Source organism: Opisthocomus hoazin, chromosome 6 (genome assembly GCF_030867145.1).
Source record: "Opisthocomus hoazin isolate bOpiHoa1 chromosome 6, bOpiHoa1.hap1, whole genome shotgun sequence".
NCBI lineage: Eukaryota > Metazoa > Chordata > Aves > Opisthocomiformes > Opisthocomidae > Opisthocomus > Opisthocomus hoazin.
In genome coordinates this window covers 56,374,634-56,399,238 of record NC_134419.1, presented here as the reverse complement: position 1 = coordinate 56,399,238, position 24,605 = coordinate 56,374,634, and the positions used below count along the sequence as shown (strand labels likewise).

Genomic DNA, 24,605 nt, shown 5'->3' with positions numbered 1-24,605 from the left:
TTTATTAGATAAAAACAACTCAACTAGAAAGCTTACCTTCAAGGTAAGTGCCACTCTAACCAATAAGCCAATTTGAGGCCCACCCCTGGTTACTTCCACAAGGAAGAAACTTGGTTATAAACAAATTTCTCTGACACCAATCTGCTTACAAGTCCACAAAGGTACAGCAATGCTGCTCCACTGAACAAAAAGCAAATTAAAAACACCAGTCATCAGCTTCCTTACAATTTCCAAGGCTGTTTCCTCAACAAGATACTTGAGAACTCTGAAGGAGTTATGCCAACCTCACGATCTCTCTCTGCTGGATTCTTCCTCAGCTCATGTTTCTAATTATCGTCTTAAATCTGCAACCTAACAATATCTCAGAGCCCACTGGTTATCAACCCTCAGAAGAAAGCTGTGCTGTTATTAGTACAGCACTTATTTTTCTCAAACAACTGTGCTGCTTGCATGCCTCTATTCCTCAGTCAGCTTGCTGCTGAACAATTCTATTCTCTTCATTCAGCATGAACACATAGCACACTTCACGCCAGTTGGCGTTAAGGTCTGTCCTGCACCTGTCAAAGTGCTCTCACTTGGAGCTATTAGTACCTTCCAACTTTAAATAATTATAACCTATTAGTTAAAGAAACACACAGGATAAGGATGACAGTCCTGAAAGCTTAACATTTTGTATCCAATTGAATAAATTCAAATGACTAACATGGAGCTAATGAAAAAAGTCCCCCTAGTTAAGAAATGCAAACCAAACCAACTAAAACCAACCAAACAAAACAACTGCCTACCCCACATTTTTTCTTATTCCTGGTAAGGGTTTGGGGAGCACAGGTTTATCACACAGACAAAAGTATTCACTAGTGATAGGGTCTATCTGATCCAACCACTACTGGTTCATGGTTTGAGACCAACATCTTTATCTCTGCCACACAGACATATCGGAAAACTAAGAGCTCTGATCACAATGTCAAAATGTGTCAAACATTAATTTCCACATCATGCTAACAATCTCTCAAATAACTCATAATGTTGAAAAGAAATTTCAGAAGAAATTAAGATGAACTATGTTCTGAATATTCCAACTAATTTATTAATTCAAAAGCTGAAATCAATTTCAACCTCATTTAGTTTTGTTGTCAAAATGAACAGAAGATGTGGAACAGGTTTGTGCATTTATTTGTCTACATGTTAAACACATCATCTTAATTGCAGCCTATTTTGAACTGGCTAATTATGATGCAGCAATTTGAGTAGAGGTTTTACGGCACGGACTGCAGCAGGGACCTGCATAGCTTTGCTGTGACTCTGCAAATGGTTCACTGAATTGGTGTGGAAAGCAGATAAAAGTAAAAAAAAAAGCAGAAAAAATGCCACTGTTCCTAAAATGTAGTCGCCCTTTAACGTATTCTTGCACTCCAGTGCCTACTAGTGTTAACAATCTATGTCAAATGGGCTTTGCTTGAGACCAGCTGCTGCTCTGAAAAGCAATGGGTCAAATGCACCAATATGGAGCAAAGTTGTAATGGATTTCAGTCCCTGCAAGAGACTTTTCTAGAAGTAGGAATAAAATGTTTACACTAGAGTTTGAGGATGAACCGTTGCTTGAAAGAATAGAATAAGAAAGAGAATATCTGAATACCAATTCTGCAGTCAGTCCTACCTTTAAAGATGCAGTGTCTAAACAGTGTGACATGTCTGGTGTTGCTTAGTCTTTACCCTTTTTTCATCTGTGATATGCAGTCCCCGTTTTTTGTTTCTTGCGTTTTTTGTTTGGTTCGTTTGGGTTTTTAATTGTTTTACTTTTGGTTTTCTTGTTCATCCTTAGGCTGTGTTCCTTTAAAAAGGTTGAGCAAAACTGAAGTGTGGAGGGAGGCAAGCTCTCCCAGAGCAGGCTACAGCAGGCAGCAGTAGTTACAACACAAGAAGATGAGAACCTGCTGCACAGGGAGAACAGGAGAGTGCAGAGGGCAGCAGGGTGGAGAAAATCAGGCTTTACAGGTGAAGGAACAAAATCTTCCAGGAATCAGCAAAGACTGAAAAACTGTGAAGACTAGCACTGCAAAATGACTTGAACACCTGCCAAACTATACGATTTCCACAGGCAGTATTTTTGCTCAAAGCATGGGTCTATGGGTGGAACAGACAGCAATCATCTCTCAAGTTTGAGACACCATTTCATGCCTTATTTCAAAGTCAGTTTGTGTTCTGAAGGAGACTTCTTCTCCCAGTCTGACTTTGGGCTGGACCAGTAAGTGACCCTGCAGCGTAGTAGAAGACGCCCTCCAAAGTTAAAATCCCATAAAAACCTCTCTTGTGCTACGAGTACACAGGCCTTGCTTGAAAGTGTCAATTCATATAAATTAGATAACCATAAAGAAATTAGACATTTTAATGACTTCATCTTCATTCATACTTGCCATTGTTACTACAGACACAGAAGGGTTATATGATTTTTGAAATCACTCTAACCCAAAGAAAGGTCAAGCTTGCAATTTACAAGAATAAGAGAGAAAAAAAGCCATTGTAAATTATACTTAACAACAACACATTTCAGTTTGAGAAACTCAGTAACACAAATTAAGTTTCTGACCAAATATGCATCTTCACTAGAGCAACTATCATATAATTCGAGAAGCAAACTAGAGATATGTTCATATTCTAAGTATTTGTATGCAAGTTGATATCAGTTGTACTTTTGAAACAAATAATTCATTTACAAGCTCATTTGAGCAATACAGTCTGCCAAATTGAGCCTGAAGCTTGAAAAACCAAAGTTCTGCAGGAATAAGCTAGTCCTCTAATTTCCTGCATGACTGGAGACACAAAATTAAGACAAAGAGTCATTTTACTAAGGCTCAGAAAACACGCTTCTCCAGCTAAGGTGGCTTTTAATTCTTCAGTTTCCACAGCTTTTAGAAACAAACACTTGTTTGAAACATCTCAGTGAGGAAGCTTAATGGGCTGAAGGGAATCTGTGTTAATGGTGTCTACTCTGGAATGGATGTTTTTTTCTCAGTGCGTTTGACTTTGAAATAGCCAATATCTTTCTCCAACTTATTATTATTAGTAACTATAGGGATGAGAAATTATCAATCCAATTTAGATGTCATCTTATTTAAACAAGACTATTTGTGTGCTCTAGGTGGTTTTGCTGTTGTCCTGAATGAAACAATTGTTAGAAACTTAAAGGTATGAAACCATTCCTCCTCTAATAACCATTCCTCTCTTCTAATTAATCTGCTAATTTCATGCATTGCTAAACTTCTTAACAAAATGGAGTCAGTATATTGTGGCTGACACATTATCATTTGTGTGGAAAATCAGTGCATATTCTATCGACTAAAATGAAAAACTACCAGGCTGAAAACTCGTGAGTTACACAGGTATTGTTATAACAATAATAACATCAGATAACGTACAACAGAAGATACCAAGGAGACTTCCTAAGGTTTTTGAAAAATAAAGCAAGAAAAGCTCTATTACATTCTATATTTGCTCATTATAACACATTTCAATACATATGTATCTATTTCTATATTTATAAAAAACCTCTCTAGCTTTAATGAAAACCCCTCTAGCTTAACCTGAGCTATGCAGGCAAGTAAAAACATGCTTCTCAATGTAAAATCAGTATAGCTATATGGCAACAGGGCTACAGAACGGTCTTGACATTTCACATGAAAGAAATACTTTGTGAGAATGACTGCTTTTACTCAGTGGGGATTAAAAAAACCACTTTTAAATATTTAGAATATTGTATCACATTTCAGTGCTACATTCAAGCACATTTTTTTTTTCATTTATTTATTACAGAGACCACTCATCCCTGTAACTGTGACTGATTACAGTATACAGTAAATCTGAACTCTGCCTCTGACTTACATTTTTTTGCTTTCGCTACGTTTTTTTTTAATGCTACTTGACCCTCTTAATATTCTTTTAATTACACCATGTATCTGTACCAAAGGTACAGTTCCATCAAAATCAAAAGAGAGCTCAAATCACCAACATGGTGTATATCAAGGCAATTCTTCATCCCATATAGTTATACTCTAGAATGAAAATGGCTACTACTTGGGAATTTCCATGCTTCCTTCTATTGGAAGGGGACAACTAAGTATCAAAACATTTTTTTACTTATTTATTTTTCTGACAAATATTTCCTTCAACACAACTAATAACAGAACAAGACAACCACTTTGTTCATTATTTACAAACATCTTCCCCAGGCAGCAATCCAACATCATAATATTTTACCATCAGTCTCTTAGCATCTTACGATTTGTGCTTGTCTGGTTGTTTATAGCTCTGTCGTGGTTTAGCCCCATCCGACAACAAAGAATCACGAGGTTGCTCTTTCACTGCTAACCACCATTAGGATGGGGAGGAGAATCAGAAGAAAAAGGCAAAACACATGGATTGGGACAAACTCCTTGCTGTCCTTCTCCTTAGACATGTGTTGTCTCTAGATACAGTTATTAGCATACAACTACCCTAGTTGTGGCTTGTCTCTAGTAACACCATAATGTATAAGTAAAAACCCAGATGCTGGCCAGCCGGACAAGGACATGTGTTGACAGGATGGTTCCCTTTGTTTCAATGTATTTTAAAATTAAATAAATAGCTTGAACATTTTTCACTTTAATTTTCAAGTGCTATGTCCACCGGTAACAACAATGGTTCATCTCACCTCCCCTTCTACACATTTAGGGCACCTCATTATTTATTGTACTGATAGCAATTGATTTTAACAGCTCTCACTTCTTTTCTTTCTCTCCAAATATGGTATACTTCACAAGAGGCTGTGTTTACCTTGTTAGTCCCCAGCTTTAAAAAGAAATTCAAGCTGATACCTTTAGGTTCATGTTTGTGACAACAGCAGATCACTGTTTGATTTGCCGTCTGCCTTGAGTACCTCTTATATCATTGTTTCTCCAATTTATATTCATTACAGAACAACTGTCAAATCTGTTATGCAAATTATTTTGTGTCCATGTTGTATCCCCAAACATGTGAAACCACTACTTGTGCAATCAAAGTGCGTCTTGTTTGAGAAACACCACATAAAAGAAGATTGATTTTCATCTCGGAAATGTCAAACTTCTGCCTATAATGCTCAGCTACATTTTTCTGAAACAGCAAAGTTCAGAAAGAGCCATAGACCTGACAGATCTCTGACATATCATGATAGATGTGACAGGTATACTACTTTACTGCCAGAAATGTCCTCCAACAGAATGGGGCAATCAATGAAGGGTAATAAATCTAGCCCAGATAGTAGAACTATTTTTTGTACATGCATAAGAGAAGAAACAATACATTTTTTTATATCTCTGGAGACTCCTATTTTAACACACTATTTTTCATTGACTTTATTCAGTATTATACGATACCAGTTTCACAGTTTAATCTTTATCTGTTTTATCTGTTCACTAGTTCTCCATCTAAACTCCTAACATGCATTTCTCTATTATTAAGCTAGTGGAGGAAAACAAATAAAAGCAATGTAACACACGATTTCCTGTGAAAAGAACAAGTTTTTCCTACCTTTTCTTCCAGTGCCTCTGTCAGCCAGAAGAGCAACAGCTGCTCCAGATGGATCTGATGAATTATGTCCCCATCATCCTAGAAGACATTTGTTATTGATTAATATTGCATCAAAATTCTACCTTGAGTGCACAGTGTGAATACATTTCAATTTCCTTTTTTGAAAATTCCCATATTAGAGATAAATTACAGCAAGTTTGGAAAAGCTAATTTGATGTTCTTAAATCAAAGCTTGCTAGATAAAGAACCAGCTTGATTTATAACAAATGCCTTTCAACGTATTCTACCACCTACCCTTCAGCAACAGAGGGAATAAATTGCAAACTATGTAATTTCTGAAGTCATTTGACCACAACACTAACAAAACAAGTACAGCTACATCAGCTCAAACACAGTGATCTAAAGTACACTTTTTTAATGTTAGCATGAGTACATTGAACATTTTCAGTATATGGGCTTAAGAGATCTAAAAACTGTTGCGTGAACAGATTAACAGCTATTTGTGCTTGTGTATGATTTCAAAAATACATCCACGCCATCACTGTCATCATTCTATTTCTTCCATTACTTTATACATTCAAAAGCACATGCACAATATTTAGTGTTGTAGTAAGCAAGACGGTTTGAATTAAGCAAAGCACACACACACAAAACAAGCAGATATGTGACTAACGCTCATAAAATTTTGAAACTGGGAACTTAATGATACAAGGATTTTCAGGGCTAAAGAACTTCTATTTATTCACACACAAACACAGTCATTTAACTTTTCTTAGACTGTAGTTCCAAAGAAAAACCAGCAGTCTGACAGGTTAGGAACATGACGGCACTCATCCCCAGAAGTGCTGTGGCTCCAGTTACGCAGAGGCCAAGTATTGCCTGTGTAAGAACCAAGAAGGAGGGTTTGTTTTCCTTTCACATAAACATTAAATAAACAAGTATATAAACATGTAAGTCAGACACACAGCTGCACATACCAAAAGTGTTTGCATAAACCTAGATAACATAAGGCTCCTATATTTCATTTAATATTATATTCTTTGGGAGTATTTCTTCATCAACTATCAAGGTTTAAACAGATGCACTGCAAGGGGGGCATTCAAATAAATTTGCATCTTTAGCAACCCAAGCTTGATACCAGGTACCATGTTGCTAGCTACTCTTTTGCACCCACGCATGCCTCACATTACAAGGTGTCACCTGGCTCCGGGGCCAGCTGGAACACTGGCTTCAGCAGCTCATCATACACTGGCTTCCTCCCGCCTCAGTCTCCCAGAGGTCCCGGATCTCTCCTCCAGCAGAGGCAGGCCAAACCTTCCCCAGACAGCCCTTTCTCCCCCCACCCTCGCACCCTCACGTGTACCCCTCCTGCCCCTCTCCTCCACCCTCAGGCTCTCCCCAGATGTGCTCCTCCGTCCAGGGCTGGGCCTGCCTCCAGGGCCCTCACATGGGCGGCCTGCGGGGGCGCCCCGTGTTGCGATTGGCCCACCTCTCCTCGAGGTGCTCCCCAATTGACTGCTGGGAGGGACCCAAGTCTATCCCACCCCCAGCGATTCCAGATTGTTCCAGAAGGTTCTGGATCGCTCCTCCACCCTCAGTCACCTCCCTCTTCCTGCAGAAACTAACCCCTGAGCGTGCCACAGAGATAGTTACCCACATTTCCCTTTATAAACATAAAGTTATTAATTTTCCATCAGTCTGATGGAAAAGAAGTTTAAACTTTGCCTGAAAAAGCTTCGGACCGCAGGTTAATTCGCAACCGCGCCTCTCAACTGCCTTCCCTTCAGCTTTGTGAAGTCTCCCCAGAATGGATTTGCCTGAAAAACTGAGCAGAAAAGCCATCTGCCTTAATGCACAACCTACTAACACGAAACCACAGCGAAGCACACCTCCACCTACGGGAAAGTGAAGAATCTTTAGCACAGACAATCTGCACCACCTCACAGGCACCATGACTAATTGACAAGTGGTAGCGACACCCTGCAATCTTAACTGTCTCATCTGGCAGCAGCTCTCCTTCCTCTGGCTCTGCCCCAGAGCAAAGAAGACTTTGCTATGAGGAAAGTTACGTGCAGAAAGGCAGGGAACGTATATTGTTGGCTTCTGACACCATTTTGTCTTCATACTTCGCTTAAAGTGGTAGCTTGCTGCTGCTGAATAGTCTATCTACAAGCAAAGGTGAATATGAAACATCAAATGCAGAAAAAAAGAACAAAAAGCAGATTTCATAATTGTGTGTGCAAGATCTTATAATTTTGTGTGCACCCTTGTTGTCATAAAGGTCTTCGTATGGTCAGAATAGCAGGACGTTTTTGCTTATTTAACAAGGTGTTCAAAACCGCTACCTTCAAGCTGCCAAATAGATGAACGCAAGGTGTCTTTAAATCAAGGGAACTGTGCTTGAAGGAGGTAAGAACATCCTGAGAAGACTGCTTGTTAGTGCTTGGCTAGTTCTGGTTGGTTCTGGATGAAAAGTAGTGTCCAAAAGTAACCTATCCTTCATTATAATACATTATAATACTGAAAATCACACCCACTTGGGGAAGGACTGCCAGACCCTTCCTCACTGAACATGCCAGTGTGAAAATGCTGCCCAAGTGTTATGTAAATGATATGACCAATTGGCAGAATGGGACTGCCCCAGGGGCTAAAACTTCTCGATAAGAAACTGAATAAAGGAATGCCTGCTTCGCTATGTGCTATGCACATTAGGAGGAAATATCCCCCATGCATCCGTCACTGTAATAAAGGATGTTTGCTTTCTAAAATTCCCAAATGAGTTCTAGAGAGTCAGAAAAGTGCAAATACCCTAGATTACACATGTCTATTTTTAACCCTTACTGCATAACAGAAAAGGAGCTACTATCTTCCAGCCACCTGATGATCTACTGACCTTATTTCTGTGCATAAATAAACCATAACAATTTAATTACAAAAGTAAAGTAACAGTAAACTTAATCTTCAGTATCTGATTTCATGCACTAATAGAGACAACACAACACCATTCCCCCATGTTTCAACTGAATAATTTTTCCTTGATCTCTTTTTTTAAACATCGAGTCAATGACCAAAATGTGTTCATGGCAGTAGGCGAAAAGTTTTGGCCCGCACCAGCTGCTAGTTGTCTTCCAGTGATCAGGGAAAGCCTTGAATTTGTACAACAGAGTGCAGCCTTCCTCTCTAAAGTACAAAAAATAATGCAGTTTTGGGTTGTCCAGATATCATCATCATTACTAGAGAGTCAGATATAAGTAACAGTTAAATCTCCATGATATCACTCCCTGAAATGCTGCATTCTGTTTATCTGACATGTTATTTTCAATGTACTCTGATTTAAAGTTCTAAAAAAACCAAACTAAAGTGAACCTAAAGCAAATGCTAGCTTTTTTGTGGCAATAGTTATAGGCTTTCTATATAAAATCACAGAATCATAAAATATCCTAGGTTGCAAGGGCCCACGAGCATCATTGAGTTCCCCTCCTGACCCCACACAGGGCAACCTGAAATTTAAACCAGCATCTTGACTTGGCTCCTCTCACTAGGTTTTGCCTATTGTGAGTAAATGCTGATAAGATACAGCTCTTAAGAAAGTGTCATAAATCCAGAAGAACTGACACTCTGACCTTCAACCCTAATTTGTTTGCAACAGACATGGCTGTGTTTTGATAAACTAAAAAAACCACCAAACCTGCACTGCTGTTTTCTAAATCAAATAAAAAGGTAAAAATCATCCATTCTACTGTATATACATAATGAGATTCAACGAAAATAAACTCTATTAAAATAGCTTCTCCTTAAAATGTTTTAAGAAAGGGGTTTCTTCCATGGTGACCAAAAAAAAAAAAAAACCCCAAACCAAAAAGAGAGTACTACACTCACAAATTCTGTATTGCTTCTAATCGACTGTAGAATAGATGCTTCCACTTCATTATGGGGTTTGACGAAAAGTGAAAAGGGAAAAACAGTCTCAAAATAAAAGCAGAAGTTTTGTTATTAAACTATGGCAAAAAACATCCAAAGACATTGGGCATAACTTTCATTGTTGTAGTTAATTTTAGCTGCAAAATAAAATTAACTTTTTCTACTAAAACCTTCCAAGAACTTACACTGCAGGTAGTGTGGGGACCTTTCTTTCCTTTAGCTATTGTCATTGTTCACCTATGTAAAGTCACCTGTCAGTGTTTAAAAATAAACTAATCACCAAATTAATTCAAGACCATAAATATTGAAACTTTTTTCCTGACGAGATACAAATACAGTCTATTCTGGGTCAACAATGTTCTGGAGAAAAATATATTTGTTTATAGGTACAAATAAGAACATTAATGCCTTGCAGAAATTAAAATAGTATGGGAATTAAAAACAGCACTCTCCCCAGACAAATGTCATTTTGCAGAGATTAGTACAGAGCTTCTTTTAACTTTTTGGAAGTGTCTACTTAAACTAACTTGACTCTAAAACATTTTACAAATCACTGACAGATGAGTACAGGTAAAACCCAGCAGACTCTTTTTGCCCATTGTTCTTAGGTTTGTGAAGAACGCACCATTCAGAATGGCCTAAGAGAATTGAAATTGTACGAGGGGATAAGGAAGTGCAACATCTCAGGATAAAAAATTTTCCACTGCACATTAGATTAAAAAAAATTAAAAAAAGAAATCTTTCACATGCTTTAAGCACAGTTTATATGGCTTTCTCTTCACCAAGAAAGATCATCTATTGCTTGGATAGAAGAAACAAATCTTGGTAGAGCAAGGGCAGTGACTGAACAGGTCTCTCTCAAAAACTCCACGAATATATCTATCCACACATGAAATAACCACCTCTTGAGGCATTAAATAAAATTCATCCCTTCACTGGGTATGAAATACAGAACACTATGTAGATCAACTCCAGAACAGTAATCACACGATGTTGAAAGCAGGACCTGTCAGCCCTGAGGATGACCCCAGGATGCTGACACTTCCACTTACCACACTGGAAACTAGAGAACTAGCACCTACTTTAAATAAAGATTCTGTGATGCATCTCCATGATGCATGGTGGCTTTATAAATAATTTCCAGTATCCTGAGCCTGAAATAGTTGGGAGAGCAATTTCCAAGAGCATACTGAAATCACCTGAGGAAACTGTTCCAGTACCTGCTTGCCCTGCTCAGGCAAGGATTGATTCTGTTGCTCCCAGCACACCAAAATCATGTGGAAGAGGGATTCCCAAAATGCATTAGGCAGTACAGTATTAGACAAACAAGTACTAGATCTACATTATACACAGCCCACAGTTCTCAAGCTGGCACAATAAATATTGGCAGCTCCCATCACTGTCACTGCAGAGGCTGGTACCTTGGCAAGAACACTTAGCAATGCACTGCTGTGTAGCTAATAAACATATGAGACCGAGTTTCCAAAGAAAGCAGAACAGAGCTGTTTACAACAACTTTATCCCACAGCAAGCAAGATCCGCTTGTGTGAAACGTATGTTTCTTCTGTGATCTTTTCATCACTCTTGCACATCAGTACAGTAGTAACAGATCCAGGATACAGTAAGTGGCCAGGAATTACTTTCTTGCACTCTCTTTCCTAGTATTATCTGTCCATATACTCAAGGGAGCTCATCATCTGGACAAGATTTGGTCACAGAGAATGATACCCACCTGGCAAGCCTGAGAATCACATCAGTATGGGGTGAGCACTGGGGCCCTCCAGTGGATCTCTACCCATAACGTTCTGGGAGACAGACCCATCCCCACCCCAGATGACTAAAATGCTCCTTGAATCTCCACACTTGGCAGAAAAGCAGGTGTGTTGGTGGTGTATTCCAGAAATGGAATATCTCAAAGCTCCTCTATTTTTCATTAACTCCCTTTAAGTACTGGACCCAGCAGCATCTTAAAACTAGTCACTACCATCTTTCTTCTTTGCTCTTCTTAACAGCCTTTACTTAGGTCACTATATTCAGACACAGAACAATCAAAAAGTAAACTATTATATACATAACAGTCACAAAATAGAAGTGCAGCTATCACTCTACTGTATCAAAAAAAAGTGGCACAGATAAAAAATAGGTCTAGCAGCATGTCTGTCTTATCAGACTACCTGTAAAATGCTAAATATAAGTCTGTCATAAGGTTGACTGAAGGTATTTGTAAAACTCACTGTTATACATACTGATCTTAGAAAACATATTGTACTGCAAGCCTATGTATCTAATCAAGCCTTTCCAAAGCAATCTTCTTTCCTTCAGGGCTTTTCATGTTTAGCCCATACAAAGGATATATATTCCTTTAAGTGGCAATGATTTCTGAATGATACATTTTTAACTGATTTATGTTTTAAGCAGTGTATATAAAACTTGACAGGAAGCTCTAAATGATGAATGTTCCTACCTTGCCCTTGCGCTGCTTTAAAAAAAAACCAAAATAAACCAACCCTAAAAAGGGCACTATTTGTTTGAATACTTAAAACAGAGTCTCAATCTTAAGAGACTGCAAGGACTGAAGAATGCCATTGATGTAGTGATAAAGTTTTTTTTTTTAAAGCAAACAAAATTACTGGTAAACGTACACTGAAATAAAAGAAGTTAACAGGTTGCTCTCGACGGCCAACAGTATCTCTGAAATCAGTATGTTCCATTGTTAACAATCAAATAATATGAATAACTACAACAATTGCTTTGAGAACAATCGGACAGAAGACAGTTTACACATCACTGCTAAAAGAGGCAATTTTGATGTTCAAAGGTGAATTAAGATACTTACATATTAACATCACAAGGGAAAGAAAAAAACCAAACTTGAAATAAGGGAATAGTTTAGTCTTTTTCTTATTACTTTTTAAGGAAAATAATTCCTCAAAATTTTCCAACAGACATTTTTTCAGCATTAGCGGCACCTGCAGCCAAAGACAAGTAGTAAAAGTACCTTGCAATGACTCAGACACAGCAACTTACCTTCTCCAAGCTAATTAAAGGGTTTTTCCTCTGTGCCTGAAGCTATCTAATCATGCAAGAAGTATTCCCCCATCATTAGAAATGACTCTCTGGAATTAATTTTGCAGCATGATGCAGACTGAATTTAGTACCTGACATTTTAATTATAACAGTTAGATGCAAATCTTCCTAAGTTTTCAACATAAACATTAAAAAAACCCCCAACCACATGATGAAAGGAAGAAGCTAACATGATTATAGAGATGGTCCTAAAATGAAATACTTGGACACAAACAATCAATGATCCCTGAAGGTCCAGATAATGTTTGAGGCATACCTATAAATCATTGAAAATGACAGGTATAATCGTAGATATAAATTTACAGATTTGAACAGCAGTTCTTTTCATTGCCTTACAACAGATCTGTTCCTCCAGCAGAGTAAGTGAATGATGAAATCTAATTATGGCTACAGAAGTGAATGCTTACCCTACTGCTCTCAAGAAACTTAGCTGTTACCCATCATAAAAAGCTCCTGGCTTGTGTGAACACTTGTAGGGTAATTTCTGAATTTTCCAATTGCCACTACCCAAGTTAAAACTAAACTCTCTGCAACAAAGGGGGTCACTCATAGACAGACAAGACAAAAAGAGAGGAAGCTGGGAGGATCATTAGAGAAGCGTATACTAGCAAAAGAACTGAGAAATCCCGTCATGATTTGAACTCCATTTTTCTGTGTACATAGCAACATAAAAGTTAACATATAAAAAAAAGAATAATGGAAGAAATTGCAGAAAAACTGTGGAGACCACAAAGCTGTTTTCAAGGCTACCAGAGACTCAGTTTGATTTTTAGTTATTCCTTTTACCTTCATTGTGCTGAGCTATTGAAATAATATATTTCCTCCCAGTTCCGGCTTCAGGTTTAGACTAGAAAGGTTTTGAAAGCCTATTGTGATTCCCAAGTCAACTCCAAACCAAAGTCGCTTCTGGATGGGATAGGGTTTTCTTTCTGTTTTTAAAATGAGGAGAGCCCCAGAGTGAATGTGGACAGGAGCAGAATCAGTATCCACCACCTGGAGAAATGGCTTCTTTTTGTTTGAATCTGACATAAAGATTACCCTTTTCTAACCTCATAAAGAAGGCAAACGCATACACGAAAAGCTGATGTCATGGAGAAGTTGTGGCACATGCACATTCTGAAGAATGCAGCTTGCTATACTTCTGTGCTAAGCTATTAAAGAATTATGCTTTGTTCTGGAAAACAAAGACCTAAATCACAAAGGAAAAATATTTCCTTTGTGTCGCATGCCATTTGCACTCACTATATTAGACAATAGCCATCAGTCAAACAAGACAACTGATGAAGCTCTTGTAAGTCATCACCCCACATCCTCAGCTGCCAGGACTCCTTCTAAGCTGCTCAATAACAAGTCCTCTGTTTAATATCATTATGCTCTTCTTAAGCTCCACTTTCCTTTGCAAAGTAATCAAACTATTCACATTGCCATACTGTCTCTGAAATAAAGATTTACGAATGCAAGTTGCAGTACACTTCTTCACCGTTTTGTTGTCTGTGTGTTTGTTCTAAAGCTAATAGCAGAATCTTGATTCTAATCAGTGTAGTTTCTTAAAAATGACTGAGATTTCATGCTCTTTTGTTATTTATAACGAGACTTAAACTGAGCAATTTTGTTTTCACAAAAGACAGACATAATCCAAACGATTAAACAGCTAGAAGTCCATACATATCTAACGTTGCTAACAAAACAGACTGTGTAACAGTCATGCCTGAGATAAGATCTGTGTATCATTTCAGCAGTTTTATTATTTTGGGTTTTGGGGGGTTTTTTGTGTTTGTGCTTTTTGGGGATTTTTTTTTGGTTGGTTGGTTGGTTTGTTGTTTTTTTTTTTTTTACTCTTGGCAGAAACAAGAGGGATTGTAAAGAGCCAAAAATCTTTCAAGAGATCTTTTAATTTCCTTTTTATTCTTCATAATAAACATAAAAAATATGATATCTTTTAATTTGCTGTTTTAGATAAAATACTTTAAAACACAATGTTGACTGGTATCAGTATGGAGATAGCAGCATATCCTTTATCAGTTTCAAAGTTCTTTACATGTTTTTCTGGACAATGATTTCGGGAATTATTGGCTATTCCAGGAGAAAAAAAAGAAACCAGGTTGCAGCCAATACTTAGGTTGCAGAGCACACTGTATTCTAAAGGTTTCTATCTTTGTTATCTTGGAGGAGGTCTAAGAGAGGCTGTTATCTTCTCTATGCCTTTAAGTACAGAAAGGGACAAGGCTGTAGGAGATAAAATAGAAATTTTCTCTGGAGTTCCACAATTCAGCTGTGAAGAAACAACATCTTTTGCTGATGTTTTTTGAGCGGATGAAGTGTTTTTATTGCTGTCATTCTAAATAAATTAAAACAGGATCAGTTTTATCTGATCTTATATTGCTGCTCTCAGCAACACTACAGGATGTGGAATGTGTAGGACCTTCCAGTAAAAACAGGGAAAGCCAGAATTTCCTATTATCCCAATCTGTGTTCTGGTAAATGGCCTCAGAGGGCATTCCCCATAAGAAACACAAAGGTTTTCTCTCCTGATGCTTTTGACAACAAGAGGAAAAAGACCAAGCAAGACTCCAGAGCTAAATTTCTTTCTGATCTCTTATTTTTAGAAATGAGATGGCAACCACCAGGCTGTTCCCAATCATTTTTCTAATTCAGGCATCACAGTTACTCCTGCAGTAGCAACATTTCTGTAGCACCAACTGAAGAACCCTCCCTATGAAACACAAATGCAACATAAAAGGGTTCAAGGCTGAATCTCTGATGATGGTAAACTTCCTTCTGACTTGGCACCACAACTGAACAAATGCAAAATACTTTGCACACAAGATGTATTTTAGTGCAGCTGCATTCTCGCAGCAAACAATAGAGTGCTTCTTGGAGGAGTGCCCTGCATTTTCCATTGCTAAAAATCACTTACTAGGTGAGGTCGGGAGGAGAGGACTTGTCACAAAATGTCTTATCTGTTGTGCGCATCAGCGCACTTGTGGACCTCTGTCAACAGCTGGTGCCAGCAGGGCACCAAAAGTAGAGAATTTATGGAAATAATAGGTTACTAAATGGTAGTAATATAACAACTGAAAGAAAACTGATTTGGGAACTTTGACAGAAATTGTAGAGGTCACAGCAGTCTATGCTTTGTCATCAGCAGCATAAATACATAACAGAGCTTATTCCAGCATATGGAACAGCAACAATAAAAGTAGATGCTCAGAAAAATTGTTGTCACATTCAATTTTGTTTGAATAAACTCTTTATCAGATGGGCAAAAGTGGGTAGGCCAATACAGACTGTAGTACTAAAAAATTCTTGGAATAAATTTAAGCTATTCACATACATGTGACTGGAAACTGACTTTTGAAACTGTGTCCAGAAAGCTTGGAAAATACAGCAGCTATCTTGTTACCTTATGTTTCTATTTATACTCCACCTAAGTTTAGAGCAGCTGTAGGTCTAAAATCCTTCCCAATTTTTCATGAATCTGTTCTCTCAACAGATCATCAGACCACAAAATCTTCCAGGCTGCCCTAAAATGAGAAGTCAAATGGAAAAGTCAAACAAGGAAGACCCAATAAGGGACCAAGTAGCAACGCTCTATTTCAAGATGGAGACAGGCTCATGGTCTCCTTTTACAGCACTAGAAAGATGGAAGACAAAAAGGTACAGTTAGAACAGGAGGGAGGCAGCAGCGGCTTACAGGGACAACAAGGAAACAAGGATGAGACAAGCAGTCTAATGCACTGACAAAACCACAGGGTGCAGAAGTCATCCCGTAACAAACATCAGGGTTTAAACTCTGGAGCATTCCCTACAGGTCACAGCTGAGAAACAGAGACCATGTTAGGGGAAATGTCACCCATGCACGCCGTGGACGATCCTGGTTACACAGCCAAAAGTAGCTTTAGGGATAACCGCAACAGGAAAATCATAAAGCTTTCACACCACCAGTCCTGCCGGCCTCACCTTCCCATACCGCTTGCCCACTCTCATACATTGAGACCTGGATCAGGATTTTCTTTCTACTTCTTCTACCAACAGAATGTCACTTTAGCTGCATTCTACATCAGTAGATTAACCACATAAACATTCTCTTACTCAGAAATCCTTTTTGGTTTGTTTGAAGGCACCTAAATATTCACATCGTTAGCCAAATTTTCTTTCCTCAAGTAGGTTATATTTCTGTCTCTTAGGCTTAACACCTTACTGTATAAAAGTTAGAATAACACATCCTTCCTCAAAGAGGGGTTTGGTACTCCTTTACAAAAGGGGAAGGGTCAGTGTTAAGAATAACAGCACTTATTTAGACCAAGGTAACTCAAGACAAAAAACAGATGTGAACACTTTAAGTTACTAGAGGGAAACACATGCATCTGTTAAAAAATCTTAGCTTGGAACATGAACTAATGAAATATAAAAATTATTTAGTGAAACTGTATTTTAGCCAAAGTCATTCAAATAGTAATTTCAGTGATGATCAGCAATATATGTGAAACATTTCTATATAACATGTTAAAAACAATAATCCATATAAGATATTTGAACTTTTATGACAGATACTGTTGTGGACTATGTTACAGTTTAACCCAGACTAAAATCCAAGAGGTACATTTAAAAATGAATGTATTTAATCGGATTAATCATCTGTACCAGTTTAGGATAAGGACTAATCGGACAAGCAGGAGTTCTGTAAAACAGGATCCTGACTCTATAGAAGACCCATGTGCAGGTAGACAGATTATTTTAGACTGCTTTAAAACTAATCCATCCCAGCCTTGTGACTACACTTTTAGTACCAACTCATTACTCCTAATGCACACATACAAAAAAAAAGCCACCTCTAAAGCCTGGTCAAATAAAAACTGCTTGAGCATCTATGTTCCAGCATTAATTTTCAAGTCAGATATCAAGGATTTGAAATTTCAGCATAAAAATTCTTGAACAAGACGGCCAATTTTTCATTTCATCATTGCAGCCTACTACAGAATTTAAACAAACAAAAAAATCTTATTGGGGATTATTTTCATCATAGGTGTTCAATCTACTATACTTCTATCACATAATTCCAAAATCAATAAGTAAAGGAAAACTGTATTTAAACAATTGAACTGAACTAAAATTACTAATCCAATTATTCTGCACTTTTACTAAGTACAGAAAGACATTGATGAGTTTTCTGAACGCATTTATCAATGAGTATTAAAACAGTGAAGTTGATTCTGAGTTACAACTTATGAAGGCTCCACTCTTCCACCTCAAAAAAATTATTGCAGAATATATTCTGAGCTACAACATGCGTTTTATACCACAGGCACTGGGGAATGGCTAGGTATATGATCCAACCTCTCATTTTCAGAGTCTGCACCAAATGCGTTTAAAAATATTCAGCATAACAGCACTGCACATTTGTAAGATCAACTGTCATACAAGTGATACTTCCTAACTTCTGAGCTGTTAATTTCATGACAATTCACTATATTTCATAAAAATATTTACCCTCATATATACACACACCAATTATACCTAGGGCAATATACACAGAAACAACAGTGCACCAGTTCAAAGCATGTCTGAAGAGAGTCTAGCAGTAAGGTAAATTCCAATCCAGGACATGTACAGGGAGCACTGAGGTTCCTCACAACTTTGCAGCCAGATCTGCGAGCAGCAGTAGCATCTCTTCTGGCAAAAAAAAGAAAAAGCTGCTGTACTGAGCTTGTGAGCAGTTCTCTCTGAACTGCTTGCAGTGACAGGCAAGTCCTCACAGACTGAAGAATATGGTCTACAGAAGCGTCCAAATTCTCGGATGTAAATATTCTTGAAGTATATTTGAATGCTTATTGTGCCAGTGGAAAGCTGAAAACTCTATAACATCAGAAGTTTATGCAGGTGTGTTTAGTCTTGATACACTTCAAACATCTGATTAAAAAAATAGATTATTATAGTGTACCGAAAACCCTAATTTTGGCTGTTATTTCCTGATTCTGAGTTTCACAAACAGATGAGTATCTAGCCTAGAAATGTCCCGTTAGCGCTACAGTGTGCTCTATTCTCAGCTAACAACAGGCAGTATAAAAACCACAGAAATATTATAAGAATGAAAAAAGTTCCCTTTGTGAGTCAAGTCAGCAGAGGCTCATTCTAACATATTTTGCAGTAATCTCAAACATCAAATCAGAAAGTGCCTCTTGTATCACAGACCAAATGCTATCATTCTGGATTCCTTAAATCCATTATTTATCAGAGGTGTGGCAAATGAACAGTCCAGGAGAGAACAGGAAAACACTTCTGAATGACTACATGGGCCTAATGTCCAAGATTAACAGTGACTTTTGGTTAAAAAACAAATAGTTCACAGAAAATTTAGTCTAAATTTACCACTGAATGAAAAACAGTCTACATGACCTAACTGTATGATTGATAAAATAAAAGCTGAGCAGAACAGCTTCAGCTGTTTCTGCATCTTGCACCACAGTTAAGTATCATGCTTTACAGTTTTTTATCATAAAAAACATTAATTCATAACTCAAATACCATAAACTTAGATGTTACTTTATACACATATAGCAAGAATGCCAACTCTGTGATTTTACAATTTGATGTCTCATTTTCAAAAACCACTTACAATGTGAGTCATTTTTAAATGCTTTTTTAATCATAAGCTTTTCTACTTTTTGCAAAGTTGGTTTTGCCTGGGTTCAGGCAGAGATAGAGGACTGCTGAGATCCTGAGAAGTAACACATGAGGTCTTATCTTCAACACGACCTTTTGTCCTGCCTATGCACTTGAAATGAATCTTTTTTGAGTGCACAGGAGGTGAAGAGAAGTATACAGAATCAGGGAGGGAGAAGTACCTAAAGACTGTTTAGCAAAACAAGACAGGATGGGCTTAGCTTCTTAAATCTGGCAAAATGAAGGCCAAGAGAATATACTGTTACTCTCTACATACACCAATTGTGTGAAGGGCAAACTAACTAAGCTAAGCAATATGAAACCTGTTGGCAGAAGTATAAATGTGTCTAAAGGAGCCATAGATAGTTTGAAGCAGTATGTTCAGAACAGCCTCCCTGTAGGAAACACAGCAACAAAATGACCTACTCTATTTAAGACCATCTTGACTAATGCACAGAAGGATCATTTGGCACAGCTAGCTGGAAGGGGAGCTACCTGATAGCCTCTCCAGTCCAAGGGCCTTATGTTGGAACAGAATCTATAGGCAACACTGTGAAAAACCATTAAACCTTTGACACAGCACATCTGGGCAATGTGCAGCAGTACAAACACACACAAAATGCAATATGGAAAATGGTCTCCGTCGGGGCTGGCAGCACTAGCATGGCCCTCCTGCCTGAAGGACGTGCACAATTGCTTCCACAAGGACCACTGCTCTTCTGTGCAATGCAATACATCCACACCAGCTTTTTAGAAGCTGTGTCACCCAGTCACATCACCACCCATCACACTTGCCTCATGCATATATGTAGAAACAGACACAAGCAAGCACCACCACGAGGGTGCAGAACCACTGCAGTGAAGCATAATCCTGAAGAAACATAAAAGTTCCACCTCTTTGTACACACTAATGCAACCCATATATAAATCATATTGAGACTGATGGCGGGAAAAGGGCTGAAACTTTAGTCTGTTTTTATTTTGTAGCTGTTATGCTACTGGTTTTCTATCACTTAAATATAGACTGCATTTTTTTTAACATCAAAATCCAGATATATTAAAAATGACGAAATCCACCTACATATCAGACTTCTAATCAGTCATAAGAGAAGCACCAGCTGCCAGTGACTAGCAAATGAACAGCTTGAGTTCTCTACTTATTATTTAAAAGAAAAAAAAAAATTGGATTCACACTCAATCCTTCTATTTGACAATGACCTGCACTCTTAGAGAAGCGATCTATGTGTATTTTCTTTTTTTTTGGAATAATTCTTTGTTATTCCTAGTATTTAAGTTACAGATTCATGGTCAAACAACCAAACTTTGATATTCTTAGAACAGAGTTACCAAATGTCACAGGAAAAAGGATGCATCCCTCTCTGTTCCCCACAGAACACCTCCACTCGAGGATAAACCTGAAGACTTTTCTGAACTGTACTTACACAGGCTAGTAAATGCAAAGCATTTCATTATACAGAAAACACAGGGTGTTTGCCTCCAGAGCTTTCTGTACTACACAGCACAGTTCAGATAACAAGATACAAACACAGAGAAGGGTTATTGCTGTAAATCCAAAGCACTCACACTGGAACTGTAACAGCCTCACCAAACTGCATTTGGCTTCTCAGCCATGTGGTTTGCTTCCTGATGGCAGTGTGCTCAAGGAAGAATTCAGAAAGAAAAAAGAGCATATTTCCTAGGTGGAATATGCAGATATTTATTGGCTCCAAACAAAACATAAAAGTATGTCAAAAGGAAGAAATCACAAAGAGCTAGAGGCTCACTTTGTACAAAGTGTAAAATCACTTCAGTGATAAAATCACTTGACAAGTATCAGTGCAATGGTATTAATTTGCATGATGACCATGAAGTGATTCCAAAGTCACACCTCATTGTTATCCAGTCAAATACACCTAATGCAGAATCTGGCCCCTTTAACTTAGAATTGTAAAAACTGAATAGGGATGAATCTTAGAGGCACTAATTAGGATCAAAGAGTAAAGCAGAAAAACAAACCAAACCCTGCAGTACCAACATAAGGATGGAAGTTGAAACAGTCTAATCTATTAATATCAAAAAAAAAAAAAAAGGAACAAGACCTTTTTAAAAGGATTTGTCCAGGTATCACTTCAATTTCAGGACTTTCCTTTTGCAGCATCTCTGTTCTCAGTGTCAGGGAAGATTATGGACTGATTCATCCTGAGTGTGGTCACTGGGCATGCGAAGGACAACCAGGGGATCACGCCCAGCCAGAATGGGTTCATGAAAGGCAGGTTGGCTTGACCAACCTGATCTCCTTCTATGACCAGGTAGCTTGAAAGGTGGATGAGGGAAAGGCTGTGGATGTTCTCTACCTGGACTTTAGTAAGGCCTTTGACACTGTTCCCCACAGCATCCTCCTGGAGAAACTAGCTGCCCATGGTTTGGATGGGTGTACTCTTCACTGGATAAAGAACTGGTTGCATGGCTGAGACCAGACTGTGGTGGTGAATGGAGTTAAATCCAGCTGGTGGCCAGTCACAAGTGGTGTTCCTCAGGGCTCAGTTTTGGGTCCAGCCTTGTTTAACATCTTTATCAATGATCTGGATGAGGGGACTGAGTGCTCCCTCAGTAAGTTTGCAGATGAAACCAAATTGGGTGGGAGTGTCGATCTGCTCGAGGGTAGGAAGGATCTGTGGAGGGATCTGGACAGACTGGATCAATGGGCCGAGGCCAACTGTACGAGGTTCAATAAGGCCAAGTGCCGGATCCTGTACTTGGGTCAGAACAACCCCATGCAACGTCTACAGGCTTGGGGAAGAGTGGTTGCAAAGCTGCCTGGTGAAAAAGGACCTTGGGGTATTGGTTGACAGCCGGCTGAACTTGAGCCAGCAGTGCGCCCAGGTGGCCAAGAAGGCCAACAGCATACTGGCTTATGTCAGGAATAGTGTGGCCAGCAGGAGTAGGGAGGTGATCGTGCCCCTGTACTCGGCACTGGTGAGTCTGCATCTGGAGTACTGTGTTCAGTTTTGAGCCCCTCCCTACAAGAAGGACATTGAGTTGCTGGAGGGTGTCCAGAGAAGGGCAATGAAGCTGGTGAAGAGTCTGGAGAACAAGTCTTAATGAGGAGTGGCTGAGGGAACTGGGGCTGTTTAGTCTGGAAAAGAGGAGGCTGAGGGGGTAACCTTATTGCTCTCTACAACTACCTGAAAGGAGGTTGTAGTGAGGCAGGTGTTGGTCTCTTCTCCCAGGTAACTAGCGACAGGACAAGAAGCAGTGGCCTCAGGTTGCACCATGGGAGTTTTAGATTGGATATTAGGAAAAATTTCTTTACTGAGAGAGTGGTCAGACATTGGAACAGGCTGCGCAGGGAGGTGGTTGAGTCACCATCCCTGGAGGCGTTCAAAAAACATGTAGATGTGGCACTTAGGGTTATGGTTTATTAGGCATGGTGGTGTTGGGTTGATGATTGGACTTGAGGATCTTAGAGGTCTTTTCCAACCTATGATTCTATTATTCTTTCTGTACTGCTGATTATTTTTAGTCTATTAGATTTAGTAATCCATAAATTCCTTTCCCGCTCACTTGCTGCTTGGACTGTTCCAAAGCTTATGTACTCCATCAGAAACTGTTGAGGGTACTTCATATTTATGACTGTACAAGATCTTGATTGCTGCAAAATCCAACCATGTCTAGATCACATTTTGGTGGAGATGAAGCTTAGTCAGGATTAGCCACAGAACAGTGCCTTATATTCATACTAATGCACATCAAGGTAGCAGTGCTAGCATTTTTTTTTTGTTGCGAAGACTCAGAACAATCCTACCTTTTCCTCTTTTTTTAGGGGACAGGAGGAGGATTATGGATATTTCCTTGCTTTATTGTATGATTCATTGCAAGTAAGGAGCTTCATAAGAGTACAGTTCAAGGAAAAAAGAAAATAAGTATTGACTCAGCTCCTGACTTACAGTTATTGCAACCAATTTTAAGAGGCAGCACAGGGGGAGGTAGCATTTGTTCTCAGTCCTATCAGGAAGTCATGTAAGCACAGAATTGGCTAATTAACATAACATCTATTTCTGTGCCAAAGCAGCAATAGCTTCCATTGATATATGCACTGACAGAACTGCTGCATATAGACCTTTAACACCTCCTCTGAATATTCTGCAGAGCAAAAGGAGGCAACAAAGCTTGCTCAGGGTAGCTGCAATGCTAAAATTCATGTGCCATTTTCAGGGAACAGGAGCATTATGATTCCAAACAATGTCGGAGCAGCGGCAAAATGTAACCCAGTTCAATACAAAGCATACTACTTTTGGGTGCCTTGTTTTGGTTTTGTTGTTTGTTTTTATTTTAGTTGGATTTTTTGTATTGTGGGGTTTTTTTGTTTGTTTTTAATTTTGTGTTTGTTTCTAAAGATGGAATTTAATTTCTGTGTAAGGAAAAACGCTATAATAAGACCAAGTACTCTATGATCAGAATATAGTAACAAAACAGAAGGTTAAGAAACACCACTATTGTGTGCAGTTACAGAGTCTAGAAAACAATTGTTAATTGATGCTTCTCTTTCAGGCTTTTCAGAGTCTGTAATACCGCACTGAAAATGTTTACCAAAAAGAAATTAAATATCTGGCATAGCTACTGGCTGCTAGCCAAAACGCCAGGATGTTGTTCTGGGGAAATTTGCTGGCATGCCTTATAGGGTTTACTGCCTAGCAGGCATTGTTTTCTGGGCAGTTCCTTGACAGAAATGGTTGAGCAACATTTTATTTACATTTTGTTAGTCAACAGCTACTGCTTTCAGAACAATTACATCACTCTAAGTGGCATAATACTGTAACAACCATCTTCAATAGTTCTTGAAAATGCATGGGGATTTATGGACTGCTTGTAAAGGGTACATGAAAAATGGCTATGGAAACCAAATATATGGCAGCCCACACATGTAAGACGAAAATATAGAGTTACACTCCACTAGAAAATACTTCCATGTCCACAAAGCCAGTGATCTATTAAGATCCAATTTCTGCATTTGATTTTATTAAATGGATTAAGTACCACAAAAGATATATATGATCTATTGTTGCTGCCAGCTATTTTAATAACAACACTTTGTTAACAAATACAGTCCTTAAAATTCAGAACTTTTGTTCTTAACACTGAACTGAAAAATTTCCTAGTTCTTCATAGTATGTGAGAAAAAGACATTAAGACAAATAACTATGGAAAAAGCGTTTCCTTAGAACAGTCTGTCTGCATTAACAAAAGACACAGTACCAAGGATTACTATATGAATAAGGGTTAAAGATTTTGTCATGTGAGAGGATGGAGATAGTAATGACGGGAGATAAATACTTCTATCACTTATTCTACTTAGAGCTTTCCATTTAGGTTTCATTCTGAAAATCAAG

The 24,605-nt window shown here is 38.4% G+C and overlaps 1 protein-coding gene across 19 annotated transcripts in view; it reads right to left on the bottom strand.

The window, feature by feature from the left end:
• The window catches only part of PCDH15 (protocadherin related 15), a 1,100,829-nt gene that overhangs the window by 715,911 nt on the left and 360,313 nt on the right, over nucleotides 1-24,605 (bottom strand). For all 19 annotated transcript variants that reach the window (XM_075423218.1, XM_075423232.1, XM_075423229.1 and 16 more), the window contains one exon: nucleotides 5,545-5,622. The gene's annotated coding sequence lies outside the window, so the exon portion shown is untranslated. The remainder of the gene's footprint in view (nucleotides 1-5,544; nucleotides 5,623-24,605) is intronic.